Source organism: Alosa pseudoharengus, unplaced genomic scaffold (assembly GCF_046254945.1).
Source record: "Alosa pseudoharengus isolate Yale_2024_CS ecotype anadromous, Long Island Sound unplaced genomic scaffold, YU_APseudo_1.1 YU_APseudo_1.1_scf_14, whole genome shotgun sequence".
Lineage (NCBI taxonomy): Eukaryota > Metazoa > Chordata > Actinopteri > Clupeiformes > Clupeidae > Alosa > Alosa pseudoharengus.
The window spans coordinates 30,450,906-30,475,827 of record NW_027468609.1 but is presented as its reverse complement, the minus strand read 5'-3'; the positions used below and the strand labels follow the sequence as shown (position 1 = coordinate 30,475,827).

The 24,922-nt window shown below is 41.2% G+C and overlaps 3 long non-coding RNA genes across 5 annotated transcripts; all 3 read left to right on the top strand.

Moving 5' to 3' along the window:
* The first annotated feature begins 3,522 nt into the window (after window positions 1-3,522).
* On the top strand, window positions 3,523-4,593 carry LOC143122538 (uncharacterized). 3 transcript variants are annotated; one of them, XR_012986716.1, is made up of 4 exons: window positions 3,523-3,566; window positions 3,900-4,022; window positions 4,138-4,218; window positions 4,502-4,593. It is a non-coding gene; the product is annotated as an uncharacterized LOC143122538 (long non-coding RNA). The 3 variants fall into 3 exon arrangements; XR_012986714.1 differs by having other exon boundaries at window positions 3,524-3,566; window positions 3,895-4,022; XR_012986715.1 differs by having other exon boundaries at window positions 3,524-3,566; window positions 3,895-4,022; window positions 4,469-4,575.
* Window positions 4,594-4,724: 131 nt separating this feature from the next.
* On the top strand, window positions 4,725-5,035 carry LOC143122537 (uncharacterized). The gene is made up of 3 exons (XR_012986713.1): window positions 4,725-4,800; window positions 4,847-4,888; window positions 4,987-5,035. It is a non-coding gene; the product is annotated as an uncharacterized LOC143122537 (long non-coding RNA).
* Window positions 5,036-5,066: 31 nt separating this feature from the next.
* Window positions 5,067-6,109, top strand: LOC143122536 (uncharacterized). Its single transcript, XR_012986712.1, has 4 exons — window positions 5,067-5,155; window positions 5,249-5,341; window positions 5,453-5,519; window positions 5,621-6,109. It is a non-coding gene; the product is annotated as an uncharacterized LOC143122536 (long non-coding RNA).
* The last annotated feature ends 18,813 nt before the right edge of the window (window positions 6,110-24,922 follow it).

The following is a 24,922-nucleotide window of genomic DNA, read 5'->3' as shown; positions in this document are numbered from 1 at the left end:
ATATGTTATGTTAATACAGTTAATACATAGACTTACAATACTGTACATATCAAACCCATATTGTAGGGATTCAGATATGTGACTCATTTAAAGCCATTATTGTTCTTATTTCTCCAAGTCAGTATAATCTGTATGATCTTAGGTGTAGTATTTATTGTATTTTTGCAGACAGTATTATTTCTCAGATTAATCTATCTTCATTTCAACATCTGAACCATATTTGCATTTATTAAGCACTAGACAAGTTTTAATTTCACCATATACACACTTGCTATCTTAATATGTAATCAGTCAATATAGCAGATAGGATTGCATGTAAACACATCCATGGTGCAAATTACGTTTTGTGCATTCTTTGTTGACAATACCTGATATTTGAACAGCTATTAACAGTACTTAATAACATCCTCTGACAAGTTTTGAGCCCATAAGAATGACTTTCACTAACTCTTCCCTTTGCAAAGACACTTCATATCTTATTGGGATGTTTTTGCACTGCACAGACTTGCACAGAATGCATGGTTCCCCAGTTAAGACCAATGATTTTGACCCCATCAAAACTAACTTGCGGATTTCAACAAAGGGGATTGTTTGGCAGGACCTAGTGATGCGTGTTTGCATGACGACATACGTCACTACACATTTCCCTCTTTTTATGTTACTGCCAGTTTAATGGTAGACTTCCACTACTTATATAAATATGTATCCATCTACACACTCTCTCTATACGTCAAGTCACTGTGTGCGCCGTTGTGTGTAAATATAACCTCTCTCTCTGCCTGTGATCTTCTGCACAGTATTTCTAGGCCTCACTCTCTTCTGGGGTGCATCAAAGGGCCGGGTTTAGCATCCAACCAGCTCTTGGTCCTTCATGCGAAACCCTAACCATGTGCGGTCATTCCCAGTGGTGGTTTGCCCCCAGGTTGGCTTTTGCATGAGCTCTACCAAGTGTCTCCACCTTTGGAGAGAAAAACCCAGGACCGTTGCTTTTTAAAGAGGAATTTGCCGGTCCGCTTTGGTTTGGTGTTGAAACAGGCCGTTTCCCGAAGACTGAGGCAGAGAAAAAACCCTGCTGTGTCAGAACACACAGATTACATGCACACAGATAACCCCCCAAAAAGATGTGCAATTTGCAACACAGCACTTTAATTATGGGAAGTCTTTTTTCTATACCATCCCCTCACATGACTCTGAGAAAATATGTACAGACATGCATTTGCATATACATTTTATGGAATTGGTTCAAAGCCTATTAATCTTCATGTCACATTGAATTTTGAAATACTGTAAGAAACACCTGTCTGAACCATGTAAATGGTTAAGCTGTTATTTTGCTGTTCATACTTACTTATACTTTTGGCTGTTTTTTTATTATTTCAAATGTGTTGTCCTTGAGCCACCACTGATTAGTTGTAAACAGGACAATCGTTTGACTTGTCATCACATCTATGAATTTGTGTTAGAATTTCTGTTTGTTTTGGCCATTTTTCTCATACAGGCCTATGCATGAGTGTTTTGAGAAAGTTTTCTATGGTTTGTGGATATGTAATGATGATGCACGTGATCAATTAATACGCAGTGTTACACTACCAACCCTGCTATCCAAACAAATGTATTCTGAATGCATTGTACATAGCATTTAACTTGATCATGCTATTGAGGCAAAATGTCCGTATTGAGGAGCTGGCAGTATGTTTAGAAGCTACATGCATTCACAAAAGCTCCCCCATACCATGCAATACTGGCAAAGGGATTCTTTATTTATGAAAAAAATGCATAGGTCAAACAAGAAATTGATTTTCTTTGTAGTTTGGATAAGACAGATCTTCTAATGGAACACATATGGTTTGTAACAATACAATTGTAAATAAAATATATTTCTATGTGCCAAATTAAAAAGCGATTTACCTCACTCAGATGTCCACAGTGTAATTTTGATGGTCTCTATGCCACAAAGAAAAGATCTGGATTCATAGAAGGCATATTTGGCACCAACACTGTAGCATCTATTAGAAGTCAATCAGGTTTAAATGTGTAAGAATATATATTTTGTGATTTGAAGCATTTTATAATGGCTGTGAGCCCATGGTACTTTCTTGCAAACCATTCCCTACATACCAACTCACTGGCAGGCAGAGATGCTTGGCTCTTCATGGATCATATGCAACTTTTAATCATATTTAGATTATTATTACATGCAATGGCAACTATAACAAATTAGGGCACCATTTTGAAAGCTGAAAACAGAAACTTCTTCTAGATTATCACGGGTGTTTATTTACCGTCATCAGTCATAAAGTAGTGTTACGGCCCTGCTGGTCATTCCCAGTAGCACATCTTCTCTAATGCCTGTTGGGGCTCTGCCCCTTTGGTCTGTGCTGCCTTGTATCAATCTGCAGATCATGGTGTGCCCATTGGTGCTGGGAGTAATGGGTGGTCCTATAAAGAAGACCTCATGGGTAATGGACGCGCTCTGCTCTCTGCTCTGACGCTCTGGCCTGGTTCCTGGTCACTCCGTGGCTGCTCCGCTGGGGAGAGCCTTAGCCCATCGCTCCTCACACCGACGTCGCGTTTTACACTTTTGTTTGATCACCCCTAGACATACTTTGCATTACACTATCCTTTTTCATACACTATACTGACCTTATCTTCTAATGGCGGCCTTACATTGTACGATTTTGGTCTGTTTTCACAGTCGGCGACTAAATTTCCAAAGTCGGACAGAAATCATGGGAGTTGTACTGGAATCGCGGCGCGCTCCCGTCAACTAGATCGTTAAGTGTAAGGTGCCAATCTTAGCGGTTTTAAGTCAGTCGGAGTCAGTCCTTTTCTAGTTTTGCCGTTACCGCAAGTCTTTCTAGTCGTGGCTCATGCAAATAGTGACGTGAACTATAAAAACCAATAGTGACCTCCTCTCTCCAACACCAAACAGGAAGGGGCAAAGTAGGCGACAGCTGTACACTGTAAAAATTGGATAGTTCCTTGAAGAACCTCAATGTTACTCCAAGAACCCAGGGGCTCTTCTGAGAGCTCAAACGTGCCTTGATGCTCTTAGAGGTCTCTGCAAGACCCTTAACAATTTTTCAGTATGAAAGGAGGTTCCTCAAAGAACCAAATTTAATCAAGGTTCCTGGAGGATCTCCAGCTGAGAAAGAATAATTTTCTTGAATTTATCTTTTACAGGCCTATATTGCTGTGTAGCCTAGGCCTAACTGATTCAAAACATAACCTAATCAGATAATATGATGGCTAGGCCTGTGATAGGCTATGACAACAAAATAACAGTTTTGAATAGTAATCGCCTATAGTTTGACTAGTGTTTCATTGCGCAAAAGATCTGAAGCATTCAGCTACTTGTGTGGTGTTTTGTTAATTGTGTGTAATTAACTATTTTGAAAAACTAGACGAGCATAGGCTAGGCCTACTGCCTATGCCAAAATAGCAGCAGAACACGGTCGGATAACTCGATGGGCGCACAGGTGTTGCTCGAGGCGATGACGCGCGTGTGGAATCTTCTTTTAAAATGGCAACAGAATTTGACAGTTGAGTCAACGTTACTACAGGAGGTGAGTGCAACATTTTGACAGCCCTATCTCAAGCTTTTTTAATGTTGACGTTTGTCAGAAACTATACCTTAAATGATACATATTCTACATATTAAATGGAAACGAGACGTTTTAACCAGCATACAACTAAAGGTAAGGTCAACGTGTCATCGTTCGTGAACGTTAACCTTAGAGCTAACTTTTTGTTTAACATAACGTTAGAGCTTAGCCTTATTTAGCCTACCGTTAGTTTGTTAAGTTATAAGATACCGTTAGCATTATGCCTTGGCTTGTATGCTATGCTTAAACTGAATGTTAGCCAAATATTCTGTCTATTTTACTCCTTCAGCACAGACTTTTCAACTTCCCGTGTTTCCAACTCTCCTGAAATGAAAGCTAACATTAATGGAGGAAGTCCTGACGTTCATACTGCTGCACACAGATTATACAGGTCCTATTTGATTCAATTTCTATGTGGTAAGTGTATAGCATGAGGTACAGCTTTACTTAGTGTTCTTCATTTGCATTCATGCAAAACAACAACCAGTCATTTAAAATATAGGCTACTCCATCTCTATGTTTAATTTCAAAGGTATCCAGTATCATGACATTTGTGCTGCTGCTGTATCTAAGCACCCTTTCCTCCGGGATCGCACAGGACCAGGATATGCATGTAAGTAAATTATTAAAGTAATAAACATACAGTTAGGCCTACTGGCTGTAGTGAGGGTCCTTTTTTAGTGCACCTAACAAGTAGGGATAATGGGATGGGATATTCCTGTCAGGGGTATTCAGGTTGTTGTAGTCTGCTCACTTACAGATGCAATTGAATCATGTATGCCTACTATGACACTCTTCAATTCTGTTGGTATGTTGCTTAACACCTGTATAAACCAGGCCATTGCATTTGAATTTTACTTTAGGCTAATTGGTTTATATAACCTTTCATATTATAGTTGGTTGGGAATGCTAAAAACAAATTCAAGAAGGAGAGAATCCCACTGAGCCTTCCTGAAATTGGATAGCAAAGCATGGGAAAAGGCAAAATTCATCACAGGCAAGTCACCTTTTCATCACAAAGCAAAATGCATCTGTATCTCAAGCAGAAGCTTTCAGAATTACACTTCACTGTGATCCTTGTTGAGGTTTACTTTGATTCCAGGACAAAACTCAATCCAATGTGAGGGAAACCACACATTTTTTTTTTCTATTCACACAGATACCTGCTACCCAGGATGCAAACACTGTAGTTCAGGTATGGTGTGTGTGTGTGTGCACTGATGATCTTTTTACACTGACAGGTTGTAGATGTTCTCGGTGATGAAAGCATATCCAAATCCAATGTAAGTTTTCAGATGATGATTAAACACCATATATTACTACTTATTACATTTCTTTAACCAAATTGACCTTTACTTTAAATTGAATGTAACATTTACAGGACAATGAGACAAAAATGAAGGAGGAGTGTTGAAAAGTAAACCCTGATCGATCTAAATACGATTGAAAACAGAATGAGGAGAACAATCAGTGACAGAGTGGCATTTATTCAACGCCACTCCACACAGGAAATCCTTACTGAATACCCAGCTTTACACCACATTTGAACTGTGAGTTAACATTTGGCATTTAGTTCACTGCAAATTATTTTTCAGATGTTCTTCTGCCAAGCAAACATGTAATTTGTTCTTATCTTTTTAAAGGTTTTCTCTGAAATTCAGCACATGCATAACATTGACCTAAGTACCAATCTGCACTAAATCAGGCCTGTGAGGAGACAACCTACAAATACAAAGGTATTAAGAAGTTTGATTTACACTTCATGTCATTACTGCTATAAAACTGTATGGAATTACAAGTATGTTATTACTGCAATAAGACTTATCCAGTGTATTGTTCAAATTTAGGACTCTTTGCAGCAGAGCGGCCATATGTTTGGGGACAATCCTGACAGGCTCATACGTTGTGGATAAGGTAAGAGTACCAGTCATTTAACACTGTTAGAAACTTCCCCTGCCAATGGGCTTGAATATCACCAATCACCATTCTAAATACTGTTATTCTGTACTTTTCAGATATCCAAGACACCCACACCTACCCTGTGCATGAGAGGCAACCCCTTTGAGGAAGACACCACCATTACACTTTGCATGGACGGACAAGATGTCGTAACACCAGAAGATGTGTTGATGGGCATTGGAGCATTGCTAGCAGTTTATTTAATTTTCAATATGGAATACCCGAAGGCCGTGAACAAGACATTGTTGTTTTTACAGTCTATGTGTGATATTAAGACAAAAGAAAAAATCCCCATTGCCGTATTTCGGATGTCAAATTTCATACTCTAAATTAAATACTGTAGTTCAATCAATCATTTATTGACTATTTCATTTAGATTAGGAAGTTAAATTGTGTTCTTGTTAATAGCATTGTTTAATAGATGTTTTCATTCATGCCTTCATCTATGTAGCCTGTGTATTATTTGTTTATTTATATATTTATTTATGTATCTATCTGTCCATCCTTTCATGTACAGTATTCCTAATATTTTGCCATTGACATGCTTTGACACTTTTGATTAAATTCTTGCTTAAATACATCTGTTGTTTCATGTACATTTATCCCACATTATAATAATAAAAATAATAATAACAATAAAGGTTAATACATTCTAATAATAATAATAATAATAATAAAGGTTAATAATAATGAAGGTTCTGTAATGAACTTCAAAAGGTTCCTCAAGCAACCTTTGAAAAAGTTCTTCAAAGAACCTTTCTTTAAAGGTTCTTCGAAGAACCTTTTGAGGTTCCCCCACAGTTTCAAATTGAAGAACCCCTAAAAGTTCCTCCAGGATCTTTTAATTTTTACAGTGTAGCCTATATCAGGGGTCCCCAACCTTTTATGTTTGATTCCTATTTTTTTTTCACGGACCGGCGGGGGGGTTCGGGGGTTCCATGTTCCATATGTGTTGTGCATGCATTACTTGAAAAGAACTAGCTTTAGTTATGTATGAACAGTGAAGGTAACGATCTCTTGTGAAAAACGTGAACTTGAAGAAGTGAAAATTGAACAATATGAACTATGAATATTGAACAACTTGAAGCTACATCTATAAGTGTGAACATGCTTAACAAAATATGGGAACAAAACATGGGAACTAAACGTGCATTACGAATATAATCAGTGGGAGCCCTGCTTGTTTCCCTACAACAAATAAGAAGCTTCCATCTGGGGGTGATGGAAGACAGTGACACCCTCAGTGTGTTTGAAATGTCCAGTCGATTGCGTAATTTGGTCTTAGTTGCAGTCATTGCCGAAAACCCGGCCTCGCATAGATACGTGGTGGGAAACGTTTTCAGCGCTTTTACGGCTATCTCGGGATATTCTGCTTTGGTTTTGATCCAAAAACCCGCCAGAGAGGTTTCCTTATACACACTCTTAACACCACCGTCATTTGCAATTTCGATCAACTGCTCTTCCTCCTGCGCTGACAAGTTAGGACTGGGATATTGACAAATGGTTTGCTGACCCACTCATTGGTTTTTCCGTGGATCTTTGGAGGATGGGAAGTAACGCTCAAACTCATTTGAAAGCGCAACAAGGTGATCGCGCACCAGCTGCGAGAGAAAGGGCCCTGCCTCAGTCTCTCCCAAAACCCCCAATACTGTTTGGAACTTATCTGGTCCACTCGTCGTCCCCACAAATCAAGCTTGGCTTTAAATGCAGCGACTTTATCTGCCAGTTTAAAGACAGTCGTCATTCTCTCCTGGAGTGACAGGTTGAGGTCATTAAGTAACCCGAATATGTCACACAGGTAAGCGAGTTTTGACACCTAGTCCTCATCACTAAAATGCGCAGCTAATGGTGACTTTTTTTCTGTACGAAATATCTTCAGCGGCTCTCGCAACTCAAACACTGGCCAGTGACCTGCTAAAGATGCTTGTTTTTTGTTGCTGTTTTTGTTCGCCAAGAACTGATCAAGTGAAGTGAGCTGACCTGAGGCTGCGCAGCGCTGAAGGCAATATGTAAAAGTGTTGAAGGCGGGACAGACAGACGTAAGAAAATAGACCTTGCAAAATGCAAACATGCGTGCAATCAAACAACTGCATATAGGCCTATGCCATGTAAAAACGTGACATTATTGCGAATTAAATTTAGTTTAGTTTGCATGCATTTTTTTTAAACTCATGTCGTAGTCTACGGCCAGGTTAGGAATGTCCTGCGGCCCGGTGGTTGGGGACCGCTGGCCTAGGTCGAATTTTGTTTAACTGATACTGTGCCCTGGTAGTTTGAATGGAGGTTAGTGCTTTCTTGGCTGCTCCTTCAATAGTCGGTCTCAAAACTTTAAAGAAAGATCAACTTTTTAAAGTAGCTGAGCACTATAATATTAACTCTGATATTCCAAAAGGCATTAAAAAAGACAACCTGGTGAGGTTCATTATGGAGCGCTTGGGTGAAAGAGAAATCATTTCTTTCGATCCAGTACCAGAGATAGAGGGTCCAACTAAGTCCTCAACACCTCTTGGCACAGCATTAGATAGTAAAAGTCCCTTGGAGAGAGGGTTACGAGCACCGGACGATAATCCTGGAGGTTTCCCTCCACAGTCGCAAATGTCACATATGGCTAAACTTTTACCTAAGTTTGATGAACGTGACCCTGACTTGTTTTTTCCTCTTTCTGAAAGACTGGCAAAAGACCATCAGTGGAGTGATTCCGATTGTGTTCTACTATTACAAAGTGTAATTACGGGAAAAGCACAACAGGCATATTTAGCATTAGATGATTCAGAATGTAAAGAATATAAGACCGTGAAACAGGCTATTCTCAAAGCATATGAATTAATTCCTGAAGCCTATAGGCAGAAGTTCCGAAACTTCCGAAACATGATAAACAGACACACTTGGAGCTAGTGCGTGAATTGTCTCTTTAATCGCTGGCGCGCAGCTGAGTGCGCGGAGACCTTTGCAGAATTGTGTGAGTTGATGATATTGGAACAATTGAAAAACATCTTACCAGAACGTATCACCACTTACATAAATGAGCATGATGTTAGAACTGCAGCGGCTGCTGCTGTGTTGGCAGATAAGTATATTTTGACTAATAAGCAGTGTCCGTGCAAATAATGAAGATGATCGCCCCCGTCGTTTCAATTCCTTTAGATATGATTCCAGAAAATCTACACATGAGTCTAGTGCAGTGAAAAATTATTCCACTGCAACTAAACATGATTCTAATGCACAGGCATGATTCTGGTGACAAACAAATTGCTTCACAGGATCTCTGTAACTACTGTGGGGAGTCTGGGCATTGGAAATTGTCCTGCCCCAAGTTAAAGGAGAAGCGACGAAACCCAAGAGTGCCGGTTGTGCTGCCAGAATTATGCCTCCGGTTAGTCAAGTGTGTGTACAATCGAACTGTAAGGCTGTGGAGGATACCTATTTGAGTCCAGTGAGTGAGAGCACTGATCTGCTCAAAAAGGATCTTCCTGTAGAGCAGCCACAAGCGTGTGCTAGTGATGGCTATAGTCCCTTCATTACAGCTGGTAATATTAAATTAATTGGAAGCGACCAGAAAGTACCAGTGCGTATTCTACGTGACACTGGAGCGTCTGAATAATTTGTCTTGGGATCTCTTTTGCCTTTCTCACAGGCATCCGACACTGGGACATGTGTCCTTATCAGGGGCATCGGGATGTATACCATCTCTGTTCCGCTGCACCGTCTAGTTTTTGAGTCAGATTGTAAGCGGGGAAGTTGTCTTGGCTGTACGCCCGTCTCTACCTATTGAGGGCGTAGATGTGATCATAGGAAATAACTTGGCAGGTGGGCGTGTGTGGCCTGAGATGTCATCCCCTCCTGTAGTAAACACAACCTCTGTTTTGCCTGTTGAGTCTGATTAATGTTCTGTTGACTTTCCTGGGGTGTTCACCTCCTGTGCGGTGACTCGTGCTAGGAGTCGTACCCAAGGAGAAGAACCGGAACTGGAGTCTGTTAAAGACCGGGCTGACTTAAATTTGCCTCTGTTACCACCTACTCTTGCCTGTGAGAAGGTTGTGGCAGCACAGAAGGAAGATGAGGAATTGGTAGGCCTTTTGGCTGTTGCTTTGACAGAAAGATATGAGAAGTGCAGCAAATGGATATTTTGTAGTTGACAACCTGTTGGTGCGAAAATGGTCTCAGTTCAATGGCGAGGTTGGGGATCCATTCAAATTGTGGTGCCAAAACCATTTCGTAATGTGATTTTGCAGACAGCGCATGGTGATGTGGCAGGTCATTTTGGTGTTCGCAAGACACATTTGCGGCTGTTGCAGCATTTTTTTTGGCCGAGGATTAAGCGAGACATTGCCCAGTTTATAAAAACTTGTCATATTTGTCAGCTGGAAAGACAAACCAGTCAATTAAACCTGCGCCCCTGTGTCCGATTCCATCGGTAGAGAAGCCCTTTGAGCACCTCATTATTGATTGTGTGGGCCCTCTGCCGCCTTCCAAGTCTGGGTGTGCTTACTTGTTGACTTATGTGCCAGGCTACTCGCTACCCGGCAGCTTATCCGCTGCGAAGCATTACTACTAGAGCTGTGGTAAAAGCACTTACACTGTTCATTTCCACATTTGGCATACCACGTGTGATTCAGAGTGACAGGGGGACCAACTTCACATCAAAAATGTTTCGTAACATCCTAAAACTGTTAAATGTTAGACAACAGCTAAGTAGTGCGTACCACCCCCAGAGTCAAGGTGCTTTGGAACGTTTCCACAGTACTTTTAAGTCCCTTCTGCGTGCCTACTGTATCAATTTGAACAGGGATTGGGAAGAGGGTATTCCATGGCTGCTCCTGGCAGCACGTGAAGTGGTGCAAGACAGCGTAGGTTTCAGCCCTAATAACTTGGTTTTTGGCCATCAGGTCTGTGGTCCTTTGTCTCTGTTAAAGGATGGGTTAGAGGAGGCTAAGTCCCCTGTGAATGTGATTGATTACGTCAATGGATTTCGTCGTAGGTTGACGCTGGCCTGGAAAATGGCCAGTGACAATCTTACCAAGGCCCAACAGGGTATGAAGAGAGTGTTTGACCGTAGGGCTGTAGAACGTGCATTTAGTCCTGGTGATCCAGTCCTGGCTTTGTTGCCAGTACCTAGGTTACCGTTCTGTGCTAAAGTTGCCGGCCCTTACACTGTTGCTTGGCGGGTGTCTGACTATGACTATCTGTTAGATACTCCTGATAGAAAGCGATCTAAGCAATTGTGCCACATTAATTTGCTAAAGCCTTACTATTCGCGAGACCCTAGTCCTTGTCAAGGAGGTGGGGAGGTGTCACCTGTTGCAGTGGCTGTTATTGACACTGGGCCCTCTAGTCAACCTTTGGTGGCAGCAGAGGTTGATGAATTTGGCCCTGATGACTCTGTGTTGCAACCAAGGCTTAAGAATTCTGCAATGTTGGCTAACTTGGATACTTTAATAGGCCATCTTCCAATAGAACAAGCTGATGAGCTCAAGGCTCTGATTTTAACTTTCCCTGTTCTATTTTCAGACACGCTTACATGTACGGATCTCATTGAGCATGATATAGATGTTGGCGATGCTTTGCCGGTTCGCCAGCGTTTGAGTCGTGTAGGGCCTGAGAAACATAAAGTACTGGATGCTGAGGTGCAGTATCTGTTAGATAATGGCTTGGCTGAGCCCTCCCACTCCAGCTGGGCGTCACCTTGTTTGCTTGTGCCTAAGCCAGACAAAATCTTCCATTTCTGCACAGATTATCGCAGGATAAACAAATTATTTTACCTTAGAGAAAGAGGCTTTGGCCCTCATTTGGGCTTTAGGGCATTTTGATGTTTATTTGGGGGGAGGCACACAGCCCTTGGTGGTCTATTCTGACCATAACCCCCTTACATACCTGCACACACTACACAATCCCAATCAGAGACTTATGCGGTGGGCTTTATTTTTACAGCCCTACCATTTGGAAATTCATCACATCAGGGGTGTGGACAATGTTATCGCAGATGCATTGTCTCGCTCCTGGATCACTGAGTGATGTTCTGTCTCTGTCCTCTGTTCCTCTTGTTCTTTTCTCCTGTTGTCTGTTCCTTAAATATGCTTTCCAAGGTACCTGGATTGCCGGTGGAGCAGGAGTAGAGGTTTGGGGGCGTGGGGAAATTGAGATTTAACATTTCATTTGGTGGTGGTTGGTGTGATTGGACATCTAGCAACAGTCCGTAAGACCTGTGGATTGATTGTTTGGTGGTGGTCTGCACATTGTGGTGAAAGTGGGTTTGTGGCCATGAGAAGATTAAATCAGAATTATGTCAATTACGATTGTTATGGTAAATTGTTATGCCAGTCATGAAATTAATGGGCTATTGTAAAGATGGGTTTTAATGGTTTTTTGAAATAAAGAAATTAGTTTTAGAATTATTGTTGTGCATAACCGTGATGTAGAGTAACTATGTTGGATGGCATGGGACAGTTGTGCCATGTAGCATAGTTGGGTCGACTTAGGGTTCAGGACATTACAGAGTCCCATTTAGTTGGGTCTCTGTTTTAAGGGAGGGGGAATGTTACGGCCCTGCTGGTCATTCCCAGTAGCACATCTTCTCTAATGCCTGTTGGGGCTCTGCCCCTTGGGTCTGTGCTGCCTTGTATCAATCTGCAGATCATGGAGTGCCCATTGGTGCTGGGAGTAATGGGTGGTCCTATAAAGAAGACCTCATGGGTAATGGACGCGCTCTGCTCTCTGCTCTGATGCTCTGGCCTGGTTCCTGGTGACTCCGTGGCTGCTCCGCTGGGGAGAGCCTTAGCCCATCGCTCCTCACACCGACGTCGCGTTTTACACTTTTGTTTGATCACCCCTAGACATACTTTGCATTACACTATCCTTTTTCATACACTATACTGACCTTATCTTCTTAATGTTAAAAATAAACTTATCTTATTGAACATATCGCTACAGTGTGGTCTCCCAATCAATGTCACAGCTACCTTGAGCCAGGTGGTTGTGACAGTAGTCATAAAATAACTGACAAAAATTACCCTCCCTGCAAGTTTATTCCAAGGGTAACAGAGACCAATTTAACACCACTCGCTCCCTTTAGAGCAGGGGTGTCAAACTCATTTTGGTTCAGGGGCCACATACAGCCCATCTGATCTCAAGTGGGCCGGACCAGTGAAATAATTGCAAAACATCCAAAGCTTAGTTTTTTTCATTAGGCTATGCTTTACCCTTCAGCCTACATTTGTAGCCTACATAATCACAAGGGATATATTAGATTATTACACATTTATCCAGAGAGGCCAATGAAATTGAAATAAAATGCATGTCACTCTCATAAACAACTGGTTTATTTTTGTAGTTGAGTGGATAGGCCTACATTTTTCCATCTGACTACCTGAACCAACTCACCACACTAAACTCAAGTGGGAGCTATGAAGAAAGTTAACATCCTGCCTTAAAAATGTAAATGTGCAAATGTATGAAAAATAAAATGAATTTAACAAACATAAGTTAGCAGTGCATGAGCAATACGATCAACTGATACGATTAGGTTACATCAGATCAAATAATTTTGTAGGCTAGGTGGTGGTGCTGTGTAGGCTATCCACCATAAAGGCCAGATCCTGCACCCATTCCATTTAAATTGCTACTGGTCTGCCTTTTTTCTCCAAGAACTGTCCAATTTCCTCTCGTAGTTCAAAGAAACGCTTGAGTACGGCACCTCGGCTTAACCACCGTACTACAGCGTGGTATGGTAAGCCAGACAGAATGCCATTATCACTAAGAAAACAGTCAAACTGACGGTGAGTCAGACCTCGCGACCTGATTAAATTTACAGTTTGCACAACCACACTTTAACATGATCCAAGTTTAGTGTTTTACAACACAACACTTCCTGGTGCAAAATACAATAAAATGCCCAAACATCTTGTCCTCCGTTTGCAGGCTGCACTATGCCTCTGAATTTTGTCGCAACGCCTGCTTTTCTCCCGACAATGTAGCCAAACTGACAGCACAGGACCAGTCAACTCCGAACTTTTTTTTTGTTTTTTGGCTGCGCCTAGCGGCTGAATTGAGCATTTCGGTTATTTCTTTGAAAATTCATAACTCCTCACAGGAATGGGCTAGAGATTGTTTTTTTTTTTTTTTTGACATCGTCAGAAATGTATTCTCTACAAGTCTGGGCCGGATTAAACCATCTAGCGGGCCGCATGTTTGACACCCCTGCTTTAGAGAGTCCAATTTGTGTGATGTGCCCTACATGGTGATGTGCCCTGTCCCTGTTACTTGTTATATGTGCTGCAGAACAGGAACCTGCTGGAAATCAGTTTTTTACCGAGTCAGGCCCGCTTTAAACTGTAACTTTGTTACTTTTAAATACTTTCCTGTATAATAAATATGAAATGAAAATTTTTAGCAAGTGTTGTCCGGGGCCCTGGTGCCCCATGGCTCTTTGAACCTCTGTCGTTCACTAAAGGAAATAACCTCTCGGACGCTAACACCTTTGTTTGCAGACTCAGTGATAACCGAGTATAAAGTCCATAAAAGTTTAATGAATTGCCTAGAGACAAACCAGCAGCATGGATGCAGTCAGATGATGAAAAGGGTGAAGGAACACCACCCGTGGTTTGTGACGGACCCTCTATGGTAGGCCTGCAGGTGACTAAACAGGGCCCCAGATTTAGCCTCCATCCGTTATGCAGTTTGATTAATTATTACTTTGATTAAACCACATTTCAAATTTCCAAATAAGTTAACACCAAAGATTCTAGAGCACTATGTTCTATGTTACAAAATGAGAACCCTGACTCGATTTACCTCTCTCTCTCTTTCGTAGATCTGTTTGATTATCTGGGCCCCTGTGAAGTGTGACCAGCTTGTGTCTCATGGCTCAGACACTGCCCATAGAATAATCCTGCTTATCGTGCCCTAACAGGTAACTCAGTCATTGCAATGACTGATACAGCCCCTAGTGAGTTAGAAAATATCCTGGTAGTTTGTACATTCATAGGGTCTCAACATTACAACCATGTCGTTGCTAGCTTACTGATGTGAATGTTAATAAGCTGGCACCAGAGATAAGGTCTGGAAATTATGACAAGTCATGCTTCGCCTCACCTTATTCCCGGGGTCAGTGAGTGTGAGTGAATGTGTGGCTTAACCTAAGTGCTGCCTCCTGCAAGTCAAAAAGCAATTAGACTACAAATATAGCCTTCAAACATTGCAGTGTGACATATATCAAGATCCAGACAAAATCAAAAGCCTGACAAGTATTTTAAATGCTTAATTGCCTGCAGCAAAAGCTACACATATTGTAGTCAAATCACTGGTTGATTTCAATCCATCACTACACACGGGATTCAGCCTTCATTATTGCTATGTCTGTCATTTCTTTCTCATTTGTCTGGTACATTTGCAGGAGATGACTTCTGGTGTGCAAAGAAGGTGTTAATAATGAAGACCAAGTGGATCCCAGTTTGTTTAAGCAGGTAAAAGCAGGAAAAACTGTAAATAGGTAGGAGATCTTAAACCAGCTGATGCCTGAGTGGGAAATTAAAGATAAGACTGAAACAGGCCAAGCAGGTTTAACAAACCTGCAAACAAAAAAGGTTTAACCTTGAATTTCCCCTGGGGATCAATAAAGTATCTATCTACAGTGTTGGGGAGTAACGGAATACATGTACCGGCGTTACGTATTCAGAATACAAATTATGAGTAACTGTATTCCGATAGTTACAAGTTGAATAGTTGGTATTTAGAATACAGTTACATTGTTGAAATAAATGGATTACATGACGATACTTCTGTTTCATAAGTTTATTCACTCTCTAACTAAATTAAGGCAACTCCATTTCCCAGAAGCTCCTGAAAGCAATCTATTATGAAATTGTTTCCATGTTTAAATCCAAGCCCCGCCGTCTTGCACTAGCCTCAAAACGCAGCCAGCGCGCATTATGGACGCGTCATGGGAGACCCTGAAATGACTGTTTGCACAGCAAACTAGATGTACCGCAGAGCGGTACAAAATATGACCGCCGCCCAGTCCAGCACATTTTTTCCACAAAAAGAAATCACGCTGAAAGGCCTATATGATTCTAACTGTCTCACTAAATTGCATTATCCACACTCAATTCTCACTGGTATCTGCTAGACAACAAGTACCAAAACATGATTAGTTCATAGATTTCACATGTAAAATTCATTTTATACAACCCCACCTCCATCTTGCCTGTTTATAATTCTGAGAAATTCTTGATTGTTTGTGTTATGTTTATGTTATGTGTGTGTGTGTGTGTGTGTGTGTGAGTGTGTGTGTGTGTGTGTGTGTGCGTGCGTGCTTGTGTTTGTGCCTGCGTATGTGCCTGTGCATGCAAGCGTACATATGTCTACTGTGTGAGTATGTGTCATACGTATGATTACTGTGAATGTATGTGTGTGTGTGTGTGTGTATCTGTGCACATGTGTGCACATGAAATGGGTTAACATGACCCCTGGAGGCAAACATACAGAAAAAAATGGTCATCCTAGGCCCTACAGTTCTCAAGATATTCACAGAGAACTGTGTCTGCCCTACCCTCCTTTCGGGGGGTCCAGTCCAGCGGGGGGGCTACAGATCAAAACGAAAAATGACGGTTCCATGCTATCCATGTGGGGGTACATGCCCACCAAGTTTTGTGTACCCCGGTCTTTCAGTGTCCCGGGAATCCTTGTTGGTGTACGTCACTAAATGTACACATAAATTATTTTATTGTAAGGCCCCCCATGAACGAAAGTACACAAAACTTGGCATGCATTCGGAGGGTGTCATAATAATCCTACACTTTTAATTTCGTGCAGTTTTGACCTTGTCAGCCAGAGATATTGTGATGAAAACACCTAATTTTTTGCTTTTTCATTTTTAACTAGGTGGCGCTATACATACAATAAGTGGTAATGGGATGGGTTGACATGCCCCCTTAAGACCAACATACATAAAAAAGGTGGACCTCCTAGGCCCTACGGTTATCGAGATATTCACAGAAAACTGTCTCCGGCCACCTACAGGCCAGTTGGTGTATAGTAACATAAATTAATTTATTGTGTGGCCCCCCATGAACGGAATTCCACGAAACTTGGCGTGCATACAGAGGGTGTCATAATGATCCTACACTTCCAATTTTGTACAGTTTTGACTTTGTTAGGTCACAGATACCTTCAATTACAACACCTCATTTTTACTTTTTTGTGTTTAACTAGGTGGCGCTATACATGAAATGAGTGGTTATGGAATGGGTTGACATGGCCCCTTGGGATCAACATACAAAAAAAAAATGGTCCTCCTAAACCCTACGGTTTTCGAGATATTCACAGAAAACTGTGTCTGCCCTACCCTCCTTTGGGGGGTCCAGTCCAGCGGGGGGGGCTACAGATCAAAACGAAAAACGATGGTTCCATGCTATCCATGTGGGGTTACATGCCCACCAAGTTTCATGTACCCCGGTCTTTCAGTGTCCCGGGAATCATTGACAGAAATTTGGGCATGCGGGAAAAAAAAAAAAAAAAAAAAAAAAAAATCTGACTAAACCTATATGACCGCCGCTTCGCTGCGCGGCGGTCATAATTAGGAGTAAAGTAAGTGGAGGTAACTCCTGTTCCTCACTGATTGTGGTTCCTGATGTCTGTTCAAAGGATATTTTCCCAAGTATTAATAGCTCAGGCTACTTCAGCCAATCGGTTAAACAGTTTGCTAATCAATAAACAAAGCCTAGTTCACGTGTTGATTTAGACCTACAATAAAACCTTTCTCTAAAATAGGCACTGCATTCTAAGTTTTTTATTCTAACTTAAAAATAGCTTTATGGATTTTTTTTTCTAATTAGATCTACATTTACGTTTTTAAATGAATTATATGGTGCAGCCTCTGAAGAATTATTCTTGCGAGTAGCATAGGCTATTTTAACCTGCGGTTTTTGATTGTCATTACGCGATCACGTCCATTTTGAGAGCCCTGATATACAGTAGCCTAGCGTAGGCCTATTTACATTTACATTTGCGTTCCACCTGTAATATGAGCCCCTCGTACTGGGTTGATGCCGCCGAAAAAACTCACAGGCACACCTTAATTATAATTTCTGGCTACGCCCTTAAAGTAGCCAATTTATTTTGTTTGTTTTAATTAGCCTAGTCGCCTGCTGTAGTTTTAGTGGTCACCTTGCTATTTTAAAGTTGTATCAGGTAGCTTAGTTGACTTTACATTCTCCATGTGGGCCTAACACTTCAGCTATTTGGAACAGAAGAACACACCAGAATAGGCCTGCTTAGTAAGTAGGATTTGATGGCCGCATTCCTACACTTATAAAATGCAATTCAATGTAGAAGTAATCTAAGTATTCAGAATACGTTACTCAGATTGAGTAACGTAACGGAATACATTACAAATTACATTTTTGGGCATGTATTCTGTATTCTGTAACGGAATAGGCTACGTTTTGAAAGTAACCCTCCCAACACTGTCTATCTATCTATTTAACAGGCAGGGGCGTAGCACAAAATCCTGGGCCCCTGCATAGGCAGTCCTGATGGGCCCCCATGTTGCTCAAACCAGGTAAATATTCCAGACTTTTCAAGGGCACTCTCTCCCCAACACTGTTGCTCTTCCCTTGGGCCCCTATAATCAGTAGTGGTTTTACCCCCAGTCTGACGCCCCTGTTAACAGGGTACCAGATTTGTCAGTAACATTGTGTAATGTTTTTCAGATTCTGTTTTCCAATCTCCACCTCAACTACTGGAGTGCTACAGGTGTAAAAACAAGGATCCTAAAATACCCCTGGCTAGTGACACATGTCCCTGCAGTATATGAGTTCCATATCAGCCCTTATGAGGGCTAGAAATGGGAGACCCCCTGTGGATGGCTTGGTAACTGCTGCACCAAACTTTGTGGACTGGACCCGAAACCCATGACAGGCGGTCAATGATAAAAATGAGTGAATTGTGGCTAGCCCTAATATTTATTCTCAGCCTTTTGGCTTTATTTACATAGCCCCATGAGCTTACAGTTCACATATAGAAGGGTTGTTTTCAGTTGAACTGGTGTGGGCCTATGCTTTCTATAACGTATATAGGCCTACCACTAAACGTTCTATACCACTGCTAAATATTCAGAACAACAAACTGCATGACGGAGCAGGCATAGAAGCAAGCATAGAAGCTGCTAACCTGGTTGGACTAAATACTTCAAATTTCGTGAGGGCGTGACATCATAATTGACTGATAAATACGGTGGTTTCACAAAGCTCACGTCAAACAGGTTTCTTCTCGTGCAGGCATTTTCGACATTTGAGTTAAACAAAAACGGAATATGGGAATATTTTGATTCGTCTTTACGGTGCGACCAGACCTTCATAGCATTACCTTCTCGACTAGACCATCTAGATTACCAGTCCTTCTGAAGACTTTGATTTGAGGAATGGACGACAGCAGCGTGCCTTGCATTAGGAGCCATATCCACCACGTCGGTTCCTGGCTGAAAACATGGCACCACTGGACATGTAAGCAGTCTGAAGTATTTCCAAATGTGGAAGTGGGTCCAGACGCACAAGGAACGTTCTGTAGCCCCCATCGGCTGTGCTCGCAAAGACGGATGGTCGTGGTCGTCCTTGTCTGCTTGGTTTTGGTCATCATGGTTTTGCTGCTACTTTTGAACTACAAATGTGTAGTAGTCTGGCGCACCTGTTCCCGTAACGACGACGACGACCCCTACGTGCCTTCGATTTGAAATGCAAAGCTGAGGGACAGTCTTGAGACTTGACGAAGATAACCATTTGGGATAAGAGAAATAATGTTTCCTTGTTAAAATTAGTCTTATTGCCTCTCATTTTTTCTATAAACCTTTGTAAATCTATAACAAGTTTTATTACAACCACTGTATTTATGCACCTATCATATTTATGTAGACTGAAAATATGGGCTATAATGGGTTATTGTCATCTTATTGTCATTTCATTTTGTGAGAACAATAAAGTTGTTAGATGATTAACGCGTTAAGCAATTCACCACAAGATGGAGCCATACCACCGCTCAGACAATATATCTGAATGTGTTATTAGATGGTTCAACCAGAGAATGTCTAATAAGAACCGCCACTCTCGGGAAACTTCCGGTTTCTGAACTGGTTGCAGTTCCTTTTCTGGTTCCATATGAGGGCGCTCACGAATAAGTGCAGAATTAATGTAGGTCTATGGAGCTGTACCCCTCAAATCCACTTTTCTCGGGATATATTTTTTTGCCCAGAAATTTGAATGTTGCATGCGAAAGAGGGGACAGAGAAAATACACACCGCTGAGTATTATATTTTTTGAGTCACTTATTTGTTCTAAAATGCCTTTCAAATGCGTCAGGGGCGGAGTGGCAATCGGGACGATCGGGAGTTTTCCCGGTGGGCCGGCCGATGAGTCTGAGCGGTGCGGGCCAGCCCATAGAGCTTTTATCGCGGCCAACGACTGATAGGTGCATTGAGAATTTTCCACGAAAGTCTTCGAGATCTACAATTTAATATTTGTAAAGTCCAACCAATATTTATACCACTCGCTCACTGTCTATATGTCATTCATGGTTACCCTGCACACTCATCTCTCCCATGCTGATTTTTGTGTAGGCTAGCCTTAATTTTTTTATCTTAATTCATTTTTGTCTTATTCAGGCGTTACAGAACTTTCATCACATATTAATTTGTTTGTTTGTACTTAAATTAACGTAAGCCTAGGCTAGAATGGAGCAAAGCCTCCTGGGAATGGGGAATGTGTTTCTGGTTTATCCAATGAACCGATTGCAGGTCAAGTCTATTTACAGAAATGTAGGGGGATAAATGAGCGGCCCCTCGTCTAATCTAATGGCATGACCCTACAAACGATCAAGTTCGAGGAAAACTACAGGAGTTTTGACAGTCGACGGATTTGCGTGGTTGCTTGCTGTTTTACATAGGCTATGGATGGAAGGCCAGTGTTGGGGAGTAACGGAATACATACCGGCGTTACGTATTCAGAATACAAATTATGAGTAACTGTATTCCGATACAGTTACAATAATTGGTATTTAGGATACAGTTACATTGTTGAAATCAATGGATTACATGACGATACTTCTGTTTCATAAGTTTATTCACTCTCTAAATAAATTAAGGCAACTCTATTTCCCAGAAGCTCCTGAAAGCAATCTATTATGAAATTGTTTCCATGTTTAAATCCAAGCCCCGCCGTCTTGCACTAGCCTCAAAACGCAGCCAGCGCGCATTATGGACGCGTCATTGGAGACCCTGAAATGACTGTTTGCACAGCAACTTAGGAGTAAAGTAAGTGGAGGTAACTCCTGTTCCTCACTGATTGTGGTTCCTGATGTCTGTTCAAAGGATATTTTCCCAAGTATTAATAGCTCAGGCTACTTCAGCCAATCGGTTAAACAGTTTGCTAATCAATAAACAAAGCCTAGTTCACGTGTTGATTTAGACCTACAATAAAACCAATCTCTAAAATAGGCACTGCATTCTAAGTTTTTTATTCTAACATAAAAATAGATTTATGGATTTTTTTCTCTAATTAGATCTACATTATATGGTGCAGCCTATGAAGAATTATTCTTGCGAGTAGCATATTGTAATGATTTGATAGCGATACACACAGTTGTCCAATCAATATGTTTATTTACTGAGCATGGGAGCAGGGACACAGACACACTGCAAACAGGGCATGTCAAGCTCGCACACACACTACACATACAGGGGAGGACGCAGCCTCCCACACAAAAAGGATCACACACGAGGGAGAACTAAAAGGGAAACATGTTACAATAAAGACGCTAACATTACACACAAAACTAAGGAGAATAACGACATAACCCCCCCCCCTAAATGTTCGCTCTCGTATCCCAGGATCCCCTGCGCGGGAGAACGCTAACACTGTCTTTTGCGCCGACGTTACACTATTTTAACGTGCGGTTTTTAATTGTCATTACGCGATCACGTCCATTTTGAGAGCCCTGATATACAGTAGCCTAGCGTAGGCCTATTTACATTTACATTTGCGTTCCACCTGTAATATGAGCCCCTCGTACTGGGTTGATGCCGAAAAATCTCACAGGCACACCTTAATTATAATTTCTGGCTACGCCCTTAAAGTAGCCTATTTATTTTGTTTGTTTTAATTAGCCTAGTCGCCTGCTGTAGTTTTAGTGGTCACCTTGCTATTTTAAAGTTGTATCAGGTAGCTTTAGTTGACTTTACATTCTCCTATGTGGGCCTAACACTTCAGCTATTTGGAACAGAAGAACACACCATAGGCCTTTTTAGTAAGTAGGATTTGATGGCCGCATTCCTACACTTATAAATTGCAATTCAATGTAGAAGTAATCTAAGTATTCAGAATAGGCTACGTTACTCAGATTGAGTAGGCTAACGTAACGGAATACGTTACAAATTACATTTTTGGGCATGTATTCTGTATTCTGTAACGGAATACGTTTTGAAAGTAACCCTCCCAACACTGTGGAAGGCAGAGAGCAAGGTTAGCGGAGCTAAAGCATTGACGTTATTGAAACTGGCATCTTGCACCCGACTGGACAGTTCTTATGCCAATGTTAGTGAGGTAACTACAGCTTAACAATACTCATTCCCAGGCAGGCGCTAAATGTTCAGTCATAGGCGGGAGCCACGTATACCCCTCAGGATGTTTTTTGCTATGTTTTTTTCACTATGATTTCCTGTTAGCCTATACCCTGGGCCATAACGAGTTGATAGGGACAACTCCCAACTCGGCCCCATTTGGTCTCAGGGCCCAAAAAAACATCTTTTAAAGAAAATCTGCAGGCGAAATAGCTGTAAATATTAAGGTACTGCAACTGCAAAAATGGTCCTAGAACCCTGTAAATTTACATGGATCACCCTGTCACATAGGGGAACCAACCTGAAAAATGTTTCAGGGCTTGGTGCTTTTCTTCTGTCAAATATCATCTTTAACATACCCAAAAAGCCCAAAAAATGCTTGTCCGCCTGACAAATTGTCTTCAAATTTGATCATTTTCAACTCTGTTATGATATGCATTAGTCCCTCAAATGTAAATAGAAAACTACCCAAGTTCATGAGCTTCAATTTAAGTCCAAGGTGACTTTTCTAGCTAGAGTACAACAGCTGCTATGTCCAAAGCTATTCACTGTAGCCTATCCGAAAATACTAGCCTCCTGGCCGGCATTCAGACACTTTCAGGCATTACCATTTCATATGGGATTATGAACATCAATTTCACATAAACCATATTTTTAAAGTGTTTGACCTTGACTTGAAAATGGCTATGAATGAAAGTATGAAGTGAATAGCATCAAAAACTAGATGACCACCGCTCAGTCCTGTACATCCATTCCGCGAAAATAAATCATATTAATGAATTTGTCTCCATCTTCTACTCTATCCCCCACTCTTGAAACTTTTGTGTATGCTTGTTTGGAATGTGTGTTTGCACACATTCCGCACACAAAGTAGCCTACTGGCGCTGCAAAGGTGAATAGATTTGTTTCTGGGCCAAAAGATTTGTAGCATTGTTATAAAACCTTTAAAATCTCTAAACAATCACAAGTAGGGCAGTTCATCACAGTCCATCCATTGCAACTAGACTGATGAAAGGTACACCTGTAGGCTACATTGTATTTGGGAAAAGCAGAAGGTAGCAGCATAATGTATTTATTTATTTATTATTAAACAAAACAATCCCTGTCAGTTCCATGCAGTTTTCAACAGCTATCAAGAAGAGAGGTCATGTCACAGATTTTTGTGAATGTTTCTTCTTCTACATGCATAAGTTTAGTCATCTAGTTCATATGATATTCAGCTTTATTGTTAATGCACAAATTAAATACCAGTAGTCTAAAACAAAATGCCGTTTTACCCAGTGGTGCAAATAACTGATATGTCCAAAAGGGCCTTCATGAAATGCGTTGCGAGACTGTTCATACACATTTTAATGGGCAAAGTTGAAGAGCTACTGTCCGTTATTGTTTGTGCAAATAATATGCTGATTCATGTTCCCTTGCATTTTGCAACTATGAGGTTCATGGTTAGTCTGGCTTTCGCCAGACCAAGCTCAATCGTTTGACACAATCTTTTGATCTTCACCCATCTAGTCCATGGTAGGCGCCCGATAGAAATATTGTTTAATTTTGCGATTGAGATATCCACGCACTGGCGCCCCCCCCCCCCTGCGACGTGTTCGCCCCCCGGTTTCAGAGCTATTCTAAATGCAAAAATGCATAGAGGGAGCTATCTTGGCGAAAAGTTAATAGTTTTGCATATCAGTAGTAATAGCCTACATTTCAAGTAGCTGTGTGAATCACGGAAAGGGCGAATGAAGTGGACACTTCTAAATGGAACCCACTGTAGGTTACAGTAGCTCAAGGTCTGTGGCTAAAGCAGCCATAATGAAAGCTTTATCATTGTTTGGATACTTCACACACACACGTGTTTTTAATCGCATAGACTACAACTACCAAGCTGGAATCAAAGCACATCGACTCCCTTCTCACACCCTAAACACGCACTTCGAACAAACAAAAAGCGCCTCAGTCTCACGGTATAGCCATAGGCAAAACTGTATCTGACCGGTGTAACGTTGGTACTAAATCATTCATCGCAAAGAATGATTTTTGTAGCACGTGCAACAAATATGTGTAGGTACAGCCCTGCCCTGAATACATCTCAACGTGCGCTCTAAAACATCTGGTTTAAATGGAGATGTAGATCATCACGAGTGCGTTAATAAATCTACATTGCGGCGAGTTGACACAAATGATTCACTTTGACGAATTTATGTAGTTTCAGTTACTTTACTTTGAGCCATGCTCTTCCTTACTTGAATCACCTTTGAAAATAGAGGATTGAAGTAGCCTATGGGTGTTTGGGAATGAACGTTGACTCAGATGCTTTTTGAGACTTTGAGCAGAAATGTCCCAGCCCGGTGTTTAGGATGCATCATAGACAGGTTATCTTTCAGGTAGCCTATATATTTTCCATTAAAAAACCATCACGTAGAGAACGTATTGTGGCTAACTCACTTAGCCCCTGTTAGTAGCCTAGGTTATGGTCATAAGCAAATGAGATGACAGTCGAAAGATACAATTAGTGCTGTTATCAATTTGCTTGGTAGCCTATAAACGCATTTATGGTTTTCTACAAATACATCAATAATCAAATTGGCCTCCATCACTCAACCATGCTAACGGTAACATTATTTTACCTACGTTCTGCTATTGATAGGATTAACGTAGCCTACCTGCAGTAAAAAACAAGCATGTCCGATAAACATTCTCAGATTTATTTCGGCTTCAAGAGGAAATGGGAATTACATGTCATGCAGAAATCATCCTACCCTTA